The sequence below is a fragment of the Lepidothrix coronata genome, unplaced genomic scaffold (genome assembly GCF_001604755.1).
Source record: "Lepidothrix coronata isolate B3197 unplaced genomic scaffold, Lepidothrix_coronata-1.0 Scaffold161, whole genome shotgun sequence".
NCBI lineage: Eukaryota > Metazoa > Chordata > Aves > Passeriformes > Pipridae > Lepidothrix > Lepidothrix coronata.
In genome coordinates this window covers 1,383,786-1,396,622 of record NW_016690341.1, presented here as the reverse complement: position 1 = coordinate 1,396,622, position 12,837 = coordinate 1,383,786, and the positions used below count along the sequence as shown (strand labels likewise).

At 37.6% G+C, this 12,837-nt stretch overlaps 1 protein-coding gene across 1 annotated transcript in view; it reads right to left on the bottom strand.

Moving 5' to 3' along the window:
* TENM4 (teneurin transmembrane protein 4) overlaps positions 1-12,837 on the bottom strand; it is a 603,620-nt gene that overhangs the window by 498,476 nt on the left and 92,307 nt on the right. The window lies entirely within an intron of this gene.

The following is a 12,837-nucleotide window of genomic DNA, read 5'->3' as shown; positions in this document are numbered from 1 at the left end:
TTCTGTGAAGCACAGATACCTCCAAAAATGCTTGTATGCAAAACTTTTGAAGTATTTAATTACAGTCACAGACTCTGCATACCGTCTGAGCTGCTTATGCATCTTGCATTTTAAATTCCCTGGAATTTTTCATACAAATAAATATCCAAAAGGAAGGACAATTCAATTTAGATTTGGTGAGGCTGAAAAGTTACTGTAATTGAATAATAATTTGCCGTGAAGTATGGATGTGACTCCTCATGTTTGCCTCCTGACCTGAAGGGATACGGCTAGTGAAAATGTCTAGCAGATAATTACTGTGGGGCTAACCCTGAGGCTTGGCTATTATTCACAGGTCAATCTCTCTAAGATAATTCCCAGGATAATATTACTGAAGAACACACTTCTCCTGCATAATGCAACACCTGCCTCTGTCGTGAGAGACCAGGGATGGGGAGTTGAGCTTTACCCCTTCAGTCTCTTCATCAAAGTTTCTTACAGGACAGAGGATGGAAGCAGCGAAAGGGGAGAGTAAGAGAAAAGTAACCTTGCAACAGTGAACCTGGTGATTTTATTTCCATTACTTGTCAGGGCTATGACCAATCACAGAGTGTGTAAAGATGAGAAACACACAAATTCTCAGGTTGCGCAACAGGATCAGGTGTTGCTTTTGGAGAAAGAAAGGGGACTGTTTTGAATACACCAAGTATTTACTAGCCCAAAAAGACTAACAAATAGGCCTTGCTAGAGCATATAGTCCTTTTCTGGGCATAGGATTATGCACATCATTCAAAATTAGCGGGAACTCACCTTTTAAAGTCTTTACAACAGTGCAAAGAGATTTCTGTGTTTCTATTTGCATCCTACCACTTTGAGTGCCAGCAAGCCACTTCTCTTTATGAATTCTACTGCAGATGACCAAGAGGAAAAATAAGCATGCTGAAAATTGATCTCAGAAGATCACTTAAAATCATCATTTGGTCCTTTTTCTGACAATATATACTCACAGGAATCGGGGGAGAAGTCATAGAATCATAGAATAATTTAAGTTTGAAAAGGCCTCTAAGATCACCGTGACCAGCCATTAACCCAGAACTGCCAAGTTCACCACCAAACCATGTCCCTAAGCACCACATCTACAAGCGTACAGTACTGTGTATATATGTGCTACAGCACATACCTACAGTCAGGTATGAGCTGTATTTTAGGCAAGGTCAGGATGCTCCCTAGACTTCTATAGCATTGCAAGGTATGTGAGCACAGGACAGACCAGGTCGGGCAATGAATGGGTGGTGAGCCCAACCTGTTTTATTCCCCTCGTAGAAACCTAGGGCCATAAAAGATGTCTAGGGGTCATCTAGTCCATCCCCTTGCCCCAAGGCAGGCTTAACTACAGGGAAGTCAGGCCTGACAGATGTTTGTTTAACTTGCTCTCAGAATGATGGAAACTCCACAACCACTGCAGATAATCTGTGCTTGGTCCTTAGTGTCCTCATCACTAAAAATATTTCCTTCCCAGTGTTATAAATCTACCTGTGCTGTTGGAAGACAAGAAGAAGGAAAGATCAACAGCAAGAAAATATACAAGTGGGAAAAAAATTAATACCTAAAGGAGAAAAAGGTGAATAAAAGAAAAAACCTACAGGGGTCCCTAGGTTTATCTGCATTAGTTCAACCTTTTGCAATTCTGAAAGCAGCACTGAAAAGTTTAGTGGTCCTGGTGCCAGCAGTGAGAATAATAATTAATAATAATTATGCATCTGGTGAAAGGTCAGTGGTACAGTAAGGTTACATGATTAGTTTGATCAGAAACATAGAGAAGGGATGGGAAAAGGTATGTAAGGGTCTTAATTAAAGCCACTTAAAATACCATTAATAATGTATGATTACTTAAATATTAATATCTTTCATTACTTTCTTTCACTTTACCATAATGCATAGCAGGCAAAAACATCATATAGCAACATATATGTAAAAGTTACTGTTGGATTTTTCAATTCTGTATTGGAAGATACATTGGTCCTAATGTTCAGATTTCAATTTTTATAAATCTCTTTAATTCCATTTGTGTTAATTATGTCTTTCAGCACTTTACTGAAAGAGCATGAAGTATCTTACCTACTTAGTATACTCATTATTATTTTTTCGAATTGTTTCTTGTTTTGCTCCCAATATTTTTAGAAAATACAGTTGAATGAGCTGGTTTGTTCTAGAGTAACAATGTAGTGAGGAACAACTCCAAAAGATAGTGTTTTAAATTAGAAACCCTTGTGAAAGAGGAAACCAGCTATCAGTCTTGAGTTACTACTACTGTAACTGGAAACAACTTTACAACCACATTTGTATAATTCATATTATTTTGCCAACACTTTGAAGTTACACTTTCCTCCCTCATTTCTTCAGTCAGCAAGAAATGGTTATTAAAGGCATCTCTTAAAAAAAATGAAACTGTCAAGATGTGGCTTTGAAATCTTTGAAAAGACTCCTGTAAAGTATAATGTGCTATAAGCACGTCTATTAAATCATGGCTCTTGTGGTTCTAACATAGAAATACCAGAAAAGAATTCTTTTCACATAGGATCAGTAGCTACACAATAATGAGAAACAGTTGGGCTGAAGGTAAAAGTTGGCTAAAGTAAGCTCCTTCTCATCTGCTTGTTATCAGCAGTTGTAGGAGCAAAGCAGGTGACCAATAAATATATTTTTTTAACTGACAGGCTTTTGTTTGTGACTGTGTTGCAATGAAGGGTCTCATTTTAACTTTATAAAGATATTGTCCAGGAATTCAAAATTAAATTGCAGCTTTTAGTAAAGAAAAGAGCAGTGTTGGAAGAAACTGAAATGGGTTTCCCATGTTAGAATAAAGAAAAATGTTTCAAAAAATTAAATCCTCAGAATTTGCCAGACAGTGTGCTAGAAATAAGAAGCTGACTGAAATCAATAGAGGAACTGATCAACTAATTTACCCTGCCCTAGGTAAATGAAATGCAAAGTAGAAGTACTAGGAAAGACATGAAGAGAAAAACTTCTTTGGCTACACAAATAAATCCATGAGGATGAGGCAGACATCGGAGCACGCTCTATTTAGTATTGAAAGGCACAAATCAAGGATCAAAAGGTAAAGTTAAACAAATTCACAGCAAGCAAAAAGTACAGATGCTTAACAATGAATGCACTTAACCACTTACAGCACAGTTGAGATAGGCATGGTGGGATCTCAGTCTCTTAGTGTGCTCAGTGCGTCTCCCATGATAAGAGTTGTCCACAGAAGTTGTTAGGCTCCAACTGGGAATGAATGAAATTCCATCACCTCCATTAAACAGGAGGTCAAGGTGGAGGAGCTAATGGTTTCTGTGACCTCAAAAATCTTTGAAATTATGAAACCATTAGATTAGGTTGCTGATCTAATTGTCTGGGTCACTTGGAGTTGTGGGGGTTTTTATACAGGCTTTTAAATTTAATATATTGCTTATGACTTATTATAGTTGGGATAGATACAATAATTAACCTTTAGTTATTTTTCAAGACACAGTTTCTCTAAAAACAATGGATTTTTTTTAGATCATAAATGCTGGTTGGCATTAAGTAACTGCAATGTGAAAAAAAAACCCTTCGAAACCCCTTAAAGCCATTCTCTACAGTGCATCCTCTTTTAAATATTTTGTCATCAAGAACATTAGTGAATTGCTAAAGCAATTAAATATTTGTTAATTAGCAATAAAGAAAAATCAACTTAGGTAATTATAAGTGAATTAAAAACAATGGAATTATTAATAATGCTAAAGATTGGCATTCTTCCCAGAGTTGTAACTTTAATTTTGCTTGTCTTTTTAAAGCTAAATTCCTTCTCTGCAATATATCCAGCAAAATAATTGGTGCTTGTTTTGTAACCAAGGGTTTTGCAGATGAAGGAAAAGTGGAGCACTCTTGCAGATATATGCCTTGTGCCCTAACCCAGTGAACACAATGATTCAAAATCCTTTAATGTTCAGGTTTGAGGACAGATGTTTCATAATGACACAGGAAAACCAAACTAAACCAACTTTTTAAGGAATCTCAGAGACACTAGATATGAGCTTATATTTGTAGATAATCTACTGAACCTTTAGAGCAAATTTGGTTGTAAATATTTATTTATTGAATTTATTTATTGAAAAGTAGCTTCCAAATGTGGGAAGAAATTCAGCTGCTCTTTTAGTTCAACCCCCACAGCCAGGCTGCCACAGGTCCTACCATCTCCTCACTGTCTCTCTCATTTTAGCACTGGTCTTGCCCTCCTTGCTATTTCCTTCTCTTTTGTTTGCTCACTGCCTTCACTCTTAACCTTTTTTGTGCTGTCTCTCCTGCTAAAATGTAATTATTTTTTTTTTTTTAATAAATTCAGCTCTCCCAGGTCTGCCTTCATCATTTTTTGGTGACCAACAGTGCTGGGGATCTGGTGCCTTTCACTTTGTCCCCTGCCTGTCAGCAACACTAACGTATGAAGCTTGATGAAATAAAACCACACCTGCTTACAGGCCTGGCCAGGCAGTGGTCTGATACAATTAATTACTAATTCAGATTCACATTTGTGATGTTTTGCAACCAATCAAATCCCAATGTCACTTTGTCCTTTAGACATAGTTATGTAGTGCTCTACTTAACAACACTGAATAGGCACATGGCTTTATGTATTTCCATGGCAAAATAAAGGTTGTCTTGCTAAAAGCATCTTGGTCTCTTGGAGGTCTGCTAGGAGACCTCTAGAGATCATGGTGTTCAATGTAGCCCAAATATTCATCCCGAATGCTGAAAGACCTAGTAATTTTTTTTTTTCTAAATCAATTAGACAGCTGTGGCTTTAAATTATTATAAAATGGATGTGGAGCTGAAGCTCCCTGATGAGATGACAGGGCTGTATCTTACCATCATTGTCTTCCCGCATTGTGCAGAACCATTGTTTCAGGCTTTCTTTACCTACATACCTTGGTCAATTCTGAGGGCAGCTAGTTAACCATATGGCTATACTTTTATGGCACTCAATTTTCAATTAAACTCATTTAAAAGTGTCATAATTCTATGCAACTTATTTTCCTTACAACAGGGGAAGAACAGCAGCAGTGGCATAAGGCATACTTAGGCTAGCAGCCAATTATTCCCACTGGGAAGAGATGCATGGCTTCCTTTACAGCAGTACAATGGAAGCACTGCACCTATATGGAGGACAGAGAAGGCCTCAGTCAAGATGCACTAATCTTGGTCTTGCCTAGATTTTTCCTGCTCGAAGCATGAGAGAATAGTCCATTTGTTTTACAACAAAGTCTAAAAATCAGCAGAAATTGTTAGGGTCACTGTGAACACACAGTGTGCACACGCTCGATTCCATCTTGGTATCAGAAAGTTGAACATGGGAGAGACAGGGGAAAAAAAGATGTTCTAGTTTTCTCTCTGAAACCATATTTTTTAGATATTTTATCACAAAATTTGGCTCAAGCCACATTTTTTCCTGTGAAAATTTCTACCTTTTTGAGCCCCTTGAGCAAAACAGAGAGTCATAATACCTAGTTAACTGTCCTTGCTGATGCTTAAACCTGATGAAATTTTAAGCCTTTCTCCGTTCTTGATTTTTGTTTATTTTTAAAGACCTTCTGAAGACTGCACATTCATTCACATTTGCACTCATGAACAAAGAGAAGAGAGACACGAATCTAAGAACTTAAGAATCTCCCAGCAAAATATCCCTCCATGCTCTGTTATAGAACCATACATTGGAGTAGAAACTCGTGGGCTTTATGTGTGCCGAACCCATCCGTCAGTCTGGCTCCATGTACGTCAATATCACAGCAAATAGTGTGCCATATATCACCATGAGATCCTGAAGAAAGACATCTGTTCAATATAAGTGTCCAATCTCCTGAGCTAAAAAACGCATTCAGGGAGTTATTATTTCACAAATATAGTTTATTAATCTGGTGGGCTGCAATGTTTGAATTTAAAATGAATCCTTCTACCTCATATGACTATTGATAGAAAATGCCACCATCAAAGATACCATTGCACTGGCTGGCAAGAAATTTGTTTCCTTGTACATAATAATTCTTCTACTAAAGGTGCTTAGCAATCCTTTGGCCCTACACAAAATACATATACTTTCACCTATTGTTACACAGCCTGCATGATGTATTTAAGCTGGATTCTTCATGAAGTCCTGTTTAAGTTGTGTACCAATGGTTTGAAACAGCAGGTATGAAACCAGGTATGAAGTGGTGTGAGGTTAACTGACAATGATAAATCATAGAATGACAGAAGGGTTTGGGTTGGAAGGGACCTTAAAGAACACCTTGTCCCAAAGACCCTACCGTGGGCAGGGAAACATTCCACTAGACTGTGTTGCTCAAAGCTCTTTTCACATGGCCTTGAATGCTTCCAAGGATGGAGCATGATATATGAGAGTTCCCAGATAACTAAACTGCAAGTGCAGTGCAACTGATTAAAGGAACACCAGCAAATGTAAAATAGCTTAACATTTCACTCTACAGTGAAATGGAAATAAATGGCAAAGTCACTAGGAAATACTGCTACAGACAATATGTTCTAAGACAATGTTCTAAGCATGATTTTTGAAAAGTACTTGGCTTATAACTAAAACATTTCTACTAAAACATTGGAAATTGTTAGAAATATCATAACTATTTAACGGAAAGGGAACATCCAATGTTGAAAGGGTAAATATCTGCTTATTTTGAGTTTGCCTTCTTGAAGAGAAAAGGCAAATTAATTGTCTGATAATTTTAGAGTTTGCAGTATCTTGCCTCTATTTTGAAAACTTAATAATAATAGGGTAAATATGATTTCAAAAAGCATCCTCTCAACATACTCAAGAATAATTTTTGCATATGCATTTTGAAGCTTTTATCAAGCTTTTGCCCCTTGGCCCTATTAATATAGACTTTGCAATTTATTTATCTTTATCAGTAGAGAAATTTAAGAATTCAAAGAGAATATTCCATGATATCCTAGTTAAAATACCAGCTTGTAATTTGTTTGTGTCCTTCCAGACAGATGCCAATTAAAAAAAAAAAGGCGCAGAAAAGGGGGGAAAAAACTAAAGTAGCAGGATTGATTGACAAGTGCTATTGAACAAGATTTCCTTCCAACATCTTATGAAAAGGACAATGGATTTCATTAAATTTTGTTTTCAAAAGCCATCCCTACTGAAAAGAATGTATTCAGAGGAATTAACTGTTTCTGTCCTGCAGATCATGTACCAAATTCAGAGTTCACCTTCTCATGGCAGAAGGCATCTTTCCCTCCTGCCCTATCTACAATAGGAGGATAAGAGGCAGGTGGAAAGATCTTGCATCCATATTATATGCAAAGGATAAATGTATTTGTACAGGGCTGGGTGCATTTTTAAGGACCAATTTAAAATACCTAATAGCTTTACCTGCTGATACACTGAGGATTGTGCTATCTAACCACCCAGGAGCTTAAAAAGAGTACTCAGAATACTACTTAGAAGATCTGTTTTGCAAGCTCCACAGTGAACCTCTTCCCTGTGAAAACCTCCTTAACTGCTTCTAATGGTACGAAACTTCAAATCACTCCTATGAGCTGAAGGCCACCAAAGTGCAGTGGAAGTTGACACAACAGAAGATTGTTGCTCAGACAATCTTTTGCTGCAAACACCCTTCACCCCCTGTTTGTGAATGTTTTACTAAAATATGGTGAACTGGGACTCCTGCAGCAAGTGTGGGTTAGGAGAAACAGGAGAAAACCTTTCAAGTAACATCTCACACAGCCATAGCAGCTGAAACGACCAAAAATGGCACAGATCCAGACACAGGAAGGACAACTCAGAATGCAACAGAGCAGCAGCCAAGAGAAGACCAGTTTCACTACCTAGATCCAACTGCAGCAAAAACTGAGAAGAATACACAGTAGGAATCCTACTGTTGTGAGGGTTAAAAAGCCTGAAATTGCTATTCTGGCTCAATGCAGAGTTACCTGTGAGGCTAAGGTAGATATAATAGATATTGTGGAGCCCTCTTCAAAAACGTCACTCCTGATATGCACACTGGTGATTTGCTACCTACAGTCCTACCTTCTTGTAGTGCAGAAACAAGGAAACAAGCAGAAAAAATGTGCTTCTTCCCCTCAAATCGCAAGTAGGAAAAGCAAGAAAGGATAAGGGGATGGGATTGAGTGGAGATGAGAAAGTGGGGAGCAGGTGGTAGGAGAATCCCAAAGGCTATTGTGAGAGTTGTCTGTATAACCTACCTGCTGGCTGGCAGTCTCACTTCATGTTGAAGCAAATCACAGCACACTTTAGGAGGAAAACTCAAGAACTGAAGAAGTCATTTGGCCCATATCTTGACCCTTCAGGCAGTTTGGGTTTGTCTACGGTGTCTGTTATATTGCTGTTATGAGCAACCTGAGTCAAGGACCCAGAATGAATAATCTCCTCCTTAGCAGGGAGTGGTTGATAACAGTTCACTTCATTGTTCACGTACAGTGACTGCAATGACATCATATATGAAGGGAACCTGCAAGGATGGGAAAGCCTCCAGCCAAGCTTTACATGGGGATATCTAGTGCAAAAAAGGCAGTGCTAAATCCCCACTATAAAAGTGATGACTTGGAGAAAGGGAACTTCAGCTAATGTTTAGCTGAAGCTAAATACGAGTGGCAGCAAATTCAGCTGACCTCTCCTCACACTGTTTCCAAGAGCAGTCAGAGAAGGTGACCTTGTTCTTCCCTCTTTAAAGTAGATAAACAGAAAACCTCCCTGCCCCACTAAGACGTCTGTAGCTATAGAGATGCCTTTGGATCATGGCAAAGATGATATTTCCAGATTTTTCTTTGAACTTTTCATCTTTGATGGCCTCCTCTCCTAAAATCCTAAAATAATTCAGGTTTGACCAGCACCTCTGGAGCCCTGTAGTCAAACCTCTCTCTCAAAAGCAGGTGCTTAGATTAGGTAGCTCAAGAACTTGCCCTTCTATTTGAAAGTTACCAAGGATTGAGACTATCCAACTTTCCTAGTCAACCTGTTCAAACATCTGATTATCTTCATGTGATAAATTTTTAAAAAATTTGTTTGGCATTTTTCTTTTTTTAACCACTTTACACCCACTATACAATTTATTCTCTCATAAACTGACGTCACTGATTAGTGACTTCAAATCTGAAGCTACCACAGTAGTAGTCTTTAAATTACATTATAAATATTCAATCTCTAAAGATGTTTGTGATTTCTAGGAGAGCTCCATGCCTCACTTCACATACTGTAGTTCTCCCAACAGGGTTATGTCTGATGTAAAAATTACTGTGCACATAAGAAAATATCTTTTTTCTTGTCCCATCTCTAAAACCAGAATCAGCTTCATTTGCCAGTTTTCTGTCATTCTATGCCTTTTCGAAATCCTGATAAATTAACATGTAGCATTGCCAACTATTCACTATAGAAATAATCCATGTCTAATGAAAAAGGTAGTGTACTTTTATGTTTTCAACTAAAGGATAGGGTGTTGGAAGTTAATTTCTGCAGTGGAGGCTGCAAGGGTCTGAGCATATCCCCTATGCTCATCCTGGGCCCATTTTCTGGAAAGAACATATCATTAAGAGAAAAGGAAAATATAATTAAACCATACAACTGCTAAGAGTTAATTTCTTCTATTTATCTCAATGTCCTTTATGAGTGTTGGGCAATCTCATTAATTTCATTGTATAAAAGGGCAGGATAGGCTGATATAATCTATCAAACCCTTGCAAATAAAGAGTAAATGTAAGATTACTTTACCCATCTCAGCCCTGTGTTCTCCACATTAGGCTATACCAACATCCTTAATTTTTAACAGCAGAGAAATATTATCAGAGAGAGAACAAACCACGTGGGATACAACGTGTGAACTAAGGGCATGGTCTGATGATCATTTCTGATCATCTTCTGTGTCCCTTTTCCATAAAAATAGGGATGAACCCTGACTCGGAGCAATAAGTGGCTTTATTTTGTAGTGTGCTAATTTGCAGTTTGAGCATGTCGAAGCGCTGCCATAAGTGTCAGAATAAAATGTCGATGTCTTAGTAGAAACAAATAAAAGCCATGCTAATTAGTGCACATTTGACCACCCCTTAACAAGAGACACCACAACACCTCCCATGAACTGGCTCAGGGAAGATATTCCTATATGAACATATTCTATTTGGTTGCCAAAATTCAGCTATGTCAAGAGCTCCAACATCTTGAGACGCAGCATTAATAAAATTGTTCAACTACACCACCTGTTTCTTGTCTTTATCAACCCCCTACTTGTAGTAACAGGTCTTTGAACCTCAGGATCTTTGAGGACATGGCACCAGCAAAACAATAGCCTTGATTCTGTAGATGCCTTACAGTGATTACCTGGTGTTTATTATGGAAGCTCACTGTGCTCAGTGAGCAACCAAAGATTATTTTTCTTCCAAAGGCCAGACTTACATGGAATTCTTTAATTAAATGCACTGTAGAAATGTCAGCCTTTACCCCTCTGTATATATAGCATCCTTTGTCCTTCACATAATGATTTTAGAGTGTTCTGCAGACATCATCTGATAGAATAATAAGGTATTATTATTGAATCTTTGTATCTCCTATTGTCCCAGGAGCACTGACCTTGCTTCCCCAATGCAGAAGTCTGTCTGCCAGGCTAATCACACTGATATTTGAGTACCTCAGAGGAGATCCTTAAGTGTCAACGTTTCTGCAGGAACTCAAAACTGACCAGACATACTGATAAGATCCATTTATTACTCTTGTGTATGTCTGCCAGGTTATAAACTAATTCCAGTTTCAAATGTAAATCCCCAACCCGGTGATATGGAGAGAGATGCATGGTTAAGTAAGTCAAATTCTCCCCAATTGTCAAGGTTCTCCATACAGGTAGCAGTGGATGTGATTTACTAGCAAATAGTAACCATAGGGAACTAAGATGAATGAATCCCCCATCCACTCTTTTCCAGCAGATACGTAGTCCTGACAAATGCCCTTGAACTACTCAATCACTATGGGAATAACCCTTCATTTATGTCCTTCACTTTCCTTTGCCAGCACAATGCATTAATGCTGTATCTTTTAGCCATGGACAAACAGACATTAGCACACTTTCGTTTAAATTTTTTTCTTCCTTGACTTGATATGTTTTATAGAAATATCCATAAATATCCATGCACACAGCAGGGTATATGCAATACATCTGACAGGGAATGGTTACCTCCAGCACAGTACCACTTTTTAATATAATCTTGGCTTGTCTCCATAGCTGTCAAAAAGTCTAGGTTAGGTTGATAGGTCTCTTAAAAAGTATAGTTTGTGGCAATTGAATTATTATTCTTCTTTTTAAGAAAGTCCTGATACTTATGAGGGCTTTTTCTTCCATGAATAAGATATTTTGATAGATGCTGAACAAATTATGATACAAAAGCTCCTATCTGGAGATATGCAGATACTTCATGGCAGTATCAGCATCCTTTGCATATCTGCACATCTGAGAAAATGTCCAATGCTTTCATTTTCCAGTAGTTTTTCACTTATTTTCTTTTCTGAAAGGAAATCTGAGTGCTCTATTATTGCCTCACCATGCTTTTCATTTTTTCTGAAAAACCTTGTTTTCTCCCTCTAACACAGTAAGGAAGCCTAGGCTATAGTTTCTTTTATTGCAATACCTCTAGGAATCTCCAAAAGAAAAAGAGCCTTGATATAATGACACTGTTGTTATACCAATCTCTACCAAATCAGTCAGCTACAGTTAGAAATCTAAATATTCCTTTAAATGTATTTATTTTAATAAAGAGATATCAAGAACAATCTGCCTGTCACTGGTACAATGTGTATTTTCAAGAACTTGCCCAAAGCAGCAAGAATTCAGGCTAGTTTCATTACTATATAAACACAATAATCTGAAACATGTTTTTAGCCTGGAATGACGGAAGAAAACAAGCATGTGCTTGTTGCTCAAAACCAAAGGAGAATCAGTACATTCTTGAAACATAAAGCTATACTTTGAACTCTATTTGAGTAAAGACATTCTCCCGTGATGGATTTCAAAACCAGAAATGTCATAGGACTCTTAGCCCCGTCCTTACAAGTCAAGCCACTACAGATCTTGTTGATTTGTTTCTGTACTTTGAAGTACAGTGTTCCTGTACAGTTTCTACAAGTTGTAGAAACGAACTCAATCGTGTTTCTAAATCTTTATGCATGACTATTTAAAGTCTTGGTGTATGTAGCACTACAAGAGCATTTCAAATTTCTATTGGTTTTCTTTTATTCTCTTTGAAATAATTTGGTGTGGACACTCATTTGTAAAACAGGGGTACAGCATTCTGCAGCTGACAAGTTCTATTTATTAATTGTTACACACAAATATTGTTTTATGGGGGATAATACACTTATAAAAGAGATCTTATGCAGCATCATTAGATGAGTCAGAAGTACTAGACCCACATGATATTGTAAAATCAGTGGTGGTTACTCTCATTCAGCAAAAGTGTTGGTGGCATTCAAGATAAGTTGAAAGTCAACATACATTTTATTTGTTGTGCAAAAAAAGAACCATTATCTTTACTAGTACTGGGAGTGTGCAAGAGTAAAAAGCTGAGTGTTGGTAGGTATGTGGTGAGTTGGAAATGCTGGTAAAACACAGAGAATGGATGTTCTGTAGTAAGGAATAAATTATGCTAGGTAGTATATGAGCTGCCATGAAATTATATTTAGGCTATTTCTTATACTTCAAATGAACTTCCAGACCAGCACATTAACACTGACAATATCATTTATTTAAGTTTCAGGAACCCGGGACCATTTCTCATCTTGATTCAATCACTTTGGTTAAACCTCTT